Consider the following 6,513-nt stretch of genomic DNA (forward strand, 5'->3'; position numbering starts at 1 on the left):
TTTTCAACAAGTAATTGTCTAGATTTTCTTTGAAGACTTCCAGTGAGAGGGAAACCACTGCCTCCTTGAGGCAGCCCATTCAACATTTGGACAGTTTTAATTTTTTGAAAATATTTTCTATATCAAGCATAAATTCCTTGTTCAGTCTTCACACAATGCCTTTAGTTTTGTATTCTGGAGCCAAACAGAATAAGTCTAATTTTTTTTCCATGTCAGCCCTTCAAATACTTGAAAAGAGCTGTCATGTTCTCTTCTCTAGACTAAGCATCTTTCAACTTCTTCTGGATGGTTTTCCAGTTTATCAATATCCTTCCTAAAAATGTGACATTTAGCAAACACATCAATTCATCCAGCAAACATTTGCTGAGTTTAATCTGCAAGGCATCAATCTAGGTACTATTGGTAAGCCTTTATTTACTTTGTGAAAGGAAGCAGAAAGGATTCTGTGCTCTGACTCTTTAAAATATGAATGAACAAGAAATTAAAATGCATCTTACATTTATTGCTTCCATGTTCACATTTCAGAAGGAAAAATGACATCATTTTTGTTGTTATAAAAGTAGCAAGGCAACAGATTGTGGAAGCCTACAGGAAGCACTGGTTGCTTCCTAATTTGCTTAATTTAAAAGGCAATACTGATTCTTTCATACTAAGCACTAGCGAATACATACAAAGCTTTGCTTCTTGAGGAAATAAGCCGTCCTGAAAGCCTTCAGGAGCTAGGAAGCAGTAATACTTGTTTTACACTTCCAGGGGGAACACTTCTCAGCCAAGATGGATATAATGAAGGGTTCTTCAAATCAGGTATTTGGTCAGTGCTACAAGATGATAATCAGATGCCAGCAGGTACAAAATAGAAACTTGGCAGAAAAATGGCATTTTGGATAGGGTGTTGGACTTGGACTTAGGAAGACTTAGGTTCAAATCCTGCCTCTGACAAAGTCACTTTACCTCCTATAGACTATTTTCTCATGTGTTAAATGAAGGAGTTGGATTAGACAGTCTTTGAAGTTCCTTCCATATATAAATCTATATACTCTGCTTACCACCATACCACCTTAACTTTAGATTTATAAAATTCACAATAGATAGGAGATAGTATAGAAGTATTCTCACAAGAGTCTTCTTCTAGGACAGCCCAAGTGCTGTGTGGATAAGCATTTTATGCAGCAGTGCCCCTGTGTGGGTCTCAGAGGACACTACTATATCAGGACCATGGACAGGGGTGGCTATCCACCAACCCAACACCTCATCCACACTACTATGTCACCCCTTTGGGTCCTTTCTTATAGAATTATAGGGTTTAGATTTAGTAAATACAGATTTAGAAGTGGAAGAGATCTTAGAAGTCAGCTAGTCCAAACCCTTCATTTTACATCACAGGTAACTTAGTCCCAGAGAGGTTAGGAGACTCACAGGGAGTGACAGTCAGCATTTGAATCCAAGTTCACTGACTTCAAATTCAATGCCCTTTCCACTATACCATAGGGTTATTACTCATTCAATCTCTTCATCTTTTGGGCCACACCCTTTCCTCTCCCAGACTTCCCTTTTTATTTCAGTAGCCTCTGCAAAGCAGAGCTTATGTTCATAAGCAGTTTAATTGAATTAAAGAGTACAAAATAAAAGCAACAGATTGTATTTATCAGAAATAATCGATATAGAAATTTCTCCTCACCCACTAGAAGCTTCATTCCCACTGATTTCTTCAGCAGAATGAAGAAACAATGTTTTGTGCTTAATATAATCAGCTGCCACTGGGCTAAGGGAGGGGTGGTTCAGTCATTCACAGGAGTCAGTAAGTACCTGCTGGGAACTTGAATTCTACCTCTAGCTCAAATGCTACAGAAGCTTTTATTCTATACCTATTGGCTCTCTTTTCCTCTCCCTCATTAGCTTGACTGAACAGCAACTTGGTTGCTCTGCTGTGCACACCAAAGTCCACATCCCTTCTGCATAGCGCTGCAGTTACAGGAAGTGCTATTCATTATACTCCCTGTCTCTGAGAAAAAAAGATCTTGCTCATTACAGTGACCTCCCCTTGCTCCTTTTCTTTCCCTTGCAGAGTTTCTAACCTTGTCCATCAAATTCTGTGAGTCCTGTGATCCCTATGCATTATCCCACACAGAATCCTAGGAAATAATTCAGAACTTATACTCTCCAGATATTTTTAGGAGATGTAGTACATGATGAAAAGCAAAAGATTTTCCCAGTACAAATCTGCTAGATAGCTAATGAAAAGTTGTCCATAACTGGTGCTTGCACTGGTCCCCTACCAGTTCTCCTTAACTCTTGCTATTTAGTTTATACCTCCATCACTCTACTAAAATGGTCCTTTCCTAATCACTAGATCAAAAAGCATATTTTCAGATGAAACCATGACTCTTTTGAACTACTCGAGCTATAAATAAGAATTAAGGGTAATAAATCATAATTGGAAAAGTACATAAATTGAAAGATGCCTAGGCTAACCAGAATACTGAGCACAATCAAATATGCTTCATTTTACAGTATATAGGTTCCTTCAAGACTAAATCAGTTCCTCTTCACAAATCTGTCACTAAGCTCCTCTGTCCTTTCTTTGACAGAAATCTAAGTCTACATGTCTTCTCAATTTTGATACCCAGGCTTTCCTTAATAAAGAATTATTTATCTTAAATATCATAATATTGGAGGTGTTCCTTTAGGTCTTTCAATATTATACAAAGACAAGCACAGCACTCAGACTGTCCACTTGTTATCCCTCTGTTTAAAACAAATGGTATTGATATCTTTTGTTTTTACATCATCTAGATTTTCCTTTTGTATTCCTCTCCCTCCCTCTCCCAGAGTGCCATCCCTTAGAACAAAAAAAAAAAATGTTTTAGAAGGGAAGATCAATACATTGAAAAAATATATTTAAAATTGTTTAAAGAAAAAATATTATATTATATACAATGTTCCACGTTTGGGGACCCTCATCTCTGTAAAGGGGAATTAGCAGAGGGGAAAGAGTTCCCTTATGTCTCTCCTTTTGGGGGGCAAACTTATTTTTTTTAATAATTTTACACATTTAGTTTCAATTGTTTTTCCATTAACATTTATTCCCCCTTAATCTATGGCTGGCTTACTTCTTTGCTAGCCATACATTTCTTTGAGAATGTAATAAGCTCATAGAAGAGTGCTCCTCCTCCACTCCCTCACGAGAAGTCTAATGAGGGACATTTCCTTGGCACACAGGAGAATTGAAAGAAAAAGACTGAGCCAGCTGTCTCTCCTTCTTAAACTAATACACTCCCTCTTCTGACACCCTCTTTGGCTAAGAAACCTGTAGGATAATTGCTTCATCATCCAAAAGCATTCAAATACTTTAGCATGAAACCAGTGCCTGTGGTCATGCAAGGCATGACTGCAAATTTTCCAGCAGGTTCAATTTTAATTACTCACATACAGATACAGACACCACTGTGGGGTTGTTTATAGTAAAGTATATCTATACTCCTATTCCAGCAGACAGGGAGTTCATAAGGATGGCCATGATAGTCAGGGTGCTATGGAAAGAACCCAGCTGGTAGAAGAGGGAAAGATGGACAGTCATAAAGATGGACAGAAAGAAACAAGTCCCCCATATAGTTTCACAGCACACAATTTTTTTCAAGCAGATAGGAGTTATGGGCAATGACTGTCAGAGGTTGTTTAAAGATATGCTTGCTGCAAAAATTAGAAACATGGATTTGGTTATGATAAGCCAAAAGTAATTTGTTTTGATTTATATTTATATTGTAACCTATCCCAGATTTCACTTTAGTTAAATGTTTTACTTTCTGCCTTAAATGAATCGACGGATTAAACTGGATGGGAGATATAACTGCAGAGACTACTTGAATACATAACATGTAACATAACTCTTTACAGTCAGTTATAATAACAGATCAAGAGCATTAGAAGGACTCTTTCTGGGGGATTTATACATACATATGTGCACACACATTTATATATGTATGTAATGTATGCATGTATTATTATTTACATCTATGGAGGGAGGTCCCAAATTATTTTGATCATAGATCCATGAAAGTACTAAAATATCTTAATGAACAAACATACCCCAAAAAATCAGGTCACATTATGTAAGACTGTGTCTAGAAGGAAATTATTCAGACTGTGGTAGGATTGTCCATAGCACTTTTATAATTTTTTTGGCAACATGTTTTATTTATGCCCTTTGCCTTTCATTAAAGTCATTTCAGGTTATTTGTCTTACCTCCCCTCGAAGTCCTAACTCTTCTTGCCCCTTTCTCCCATCAAATCTTCCCTTGAAACAAAGAAAAGCAAATTAAGCAAAAACAACTATGTGTGAATGCAGGAAAATTGAAGTCATTTGAAATGATTCCTTCTCCCATTTTATGCATCTCAAAACCCCTTCACTTTCCCACTTTCTCTTCCTTTCCCCCAGTCTCTGAAGGTGGTCCTTCAACTTGACGAGGCCAATTTCTTTACATGTGCAGTTGAGCCTATTCCTTCCTGTCTTCTCTTACACTTTGCATAGCCAATTATCTAAAATCTTCAACTTCTCTGTAGCTATTGGTTCTATTATCTATATTATCTACTATCTATTATTATACTGGTACTATTATCTTCAAATAAACCTGTTTCTTCCATCCTTAAAAAGAAAAAACCTACACTAGACATCCATTACTCCAATTGAAGGGCACTGACTGTGTTTACAATTCTCTAACACAAAAAAAAGTGCTGTGCTATTAGTATTTACCTATATGTTAGACTTGCTTTTGAACTTCTTTTGGTACCTGGTTAATAGCAGGATCACTGGGTTAAAGTGTGCCAGCAGTTGAATAACTTTTCTTGTACAATTCCAAATTATTACCTGGAACTGTTGGATGAATTCAGATTGTGCCAAGATCCCACTCAATGATAACTAATATCTACAAAATGCTTTACATATCTCTCATTTTAGTTTCACAAGAACCCTCTGTGGCAGATGCTACTCTTATCCCCATTTTATAGGTGAAGAAACTGAGGCAGACAGACGGTCATATAGTAAGGAAGTATCTGAGGCCAGACTTAGGTATTCCAGATTCCAGGTCCATAAGTCCATTGGGTCACCTAGTTGACTTTCACTTCCAACTTCCCGAATTATATATTATAACCACTGGCAAAATGCCCAACCTCTCTGACTCTTAGTTTCCCTGTATAAAATGAGAATGAGAGGCAGCATGGTACAGTGCAGTAGTTAGAAATTTTTTTTTGTTTCAGAACTCCTTTCCATTCTTAAAAATTATTGCGAACACCACAAAAAGCTTTTGTTCATGTGGGTTATCCCTATAGATAATTACCATAGTCAAAATTAAAATGCCTTAGTATTATGATGAAAATAATTTTGACCTCATGAACTCCCTGAAAGGGGGTCGGGGAACCCCAGAGATCCTCAGACTTCGCTTTGAGAACCACTGATACAGTGGATAGAGGGGCTGCCTTGGAATCAGGAAGGTAAGGTTCAAGTTCTGTTTCTGACACGTAACTAGCTACAAGAGAATGGGAAAGTCTCCTCCTGCACTGGAAAGAGTGAGAATTTAAGTGAGAGGCCCTGCCTTCAAATATTACTTTGCTACTTATTAAAAAACGTGCCTGCATTTGGGCAAGTCAGCCCACCTCTCTCTAGGCCTGTTTCTTCCATTCTCTAAGATGATGAGATGGCTCGGTGCCTTTTTAGGCCAGCCGCGGTGAAAATCTAGGATCCTACTGAGATTAGCGTAGTTATTCTGCTCTGCCCCGAACGCATTTCTGGGCTTCGATGATCCCCATGGGTCCCAGGATCCCCTCTGGCCCGGAAGGGAGGACACTTGGGAGGAGCCCTGGGATTCTCTCTGTGCCCCTTTCAACACGGAGTTAGTTTTCCCAATAGATGCAAAGTCTTGAAGTCGATTCCAAAAACACAAAACCCTCTCCTAAGACCCCAAGCGGTGCCTGCTGCATTCGCGGAATCGTCCCCCGGTGCTGAACCGACTTCGTTTCCGAGAAGGAGCTGCCTGAGATGGCAGGGTGCTGGAGGAGGAAACGGAGGCCCTGGGCTGAAGCCTAGCACCAGATCTGTGGAGCAGGAGACAGGGCTACTGAGGCCGGGGAGCTCCGCCGCCTGAGCGCATCACCTCGGGAGCAGCCCGTTTTCTGCCTCTCTCCGCCCAACCTCCATCGTCTCTCTCCTGATTGGCCCACCGCGACCTCTGGGGTTCCTTGCTCTTTCTTCTCCTCCTCCCTGGTCCCCGCCTCCCTTTCCCAGAGCTTTGGGAGTCGGGGTCGCGAGCTGGAGTAGGCTCCGGAACGAGAAACCAGAGGTAAGGGAGCCGTAAGGAGCATCAGCGGCAAAGCGCAGGCGCAGAGGCACACCGAGGGCGACCGAGAGAGAGAGAGAGAGAGAGAGAGAGAGAGAGAGAGAGAGAGAGAGAGAGGTGGGGGGGAGAGAGGAAAAGTGGGAGAGAGAGAGGGGGGAGAGGGAGAGGGAGAGAGGGGGAGGGG

At 40.3% G+C, this 6,513-nt stretch overlaps 1 protein-coding gene across 1 annotated transcript in view; it reads left to right on the top strand.

The window, feature by feature from the left end:
• SCOC (short coiled-coil protein) overlaps window positions 1-6,513 on the top strand; it is a 58,820-nt gene that overhangs the window by 43,972 nt on the left and 8,335 nt on the right. Inside the window, exon 2 of the mRNA XM_069105409.1 lies at window positions 6,276-6,332. The gene's annotated coding sequence lies outside the window, so the exon portion shown is untranslated. The remainder of the gene's footprint in view (window positions 1-6,275; window positions 6,333-6,513) is intronic.

The sequence above is a fragment of the Petaurus breviceps genome, unplaced genomic scaffold, assembly GCF_028583685.1.
Source record: "Petaurus breviceps papuanus isolate PSGF00001 unplaced genomic scaffold, PetGlider_PUasm1.0 76, whole genome shotgun sequence".
NCBI classification, from domain to species: Eukaryota; Metazoa; Chordata; class Mammalia; order Diprotodontia; family Petauridae; genus Petaurus; species Petaurus breviceps.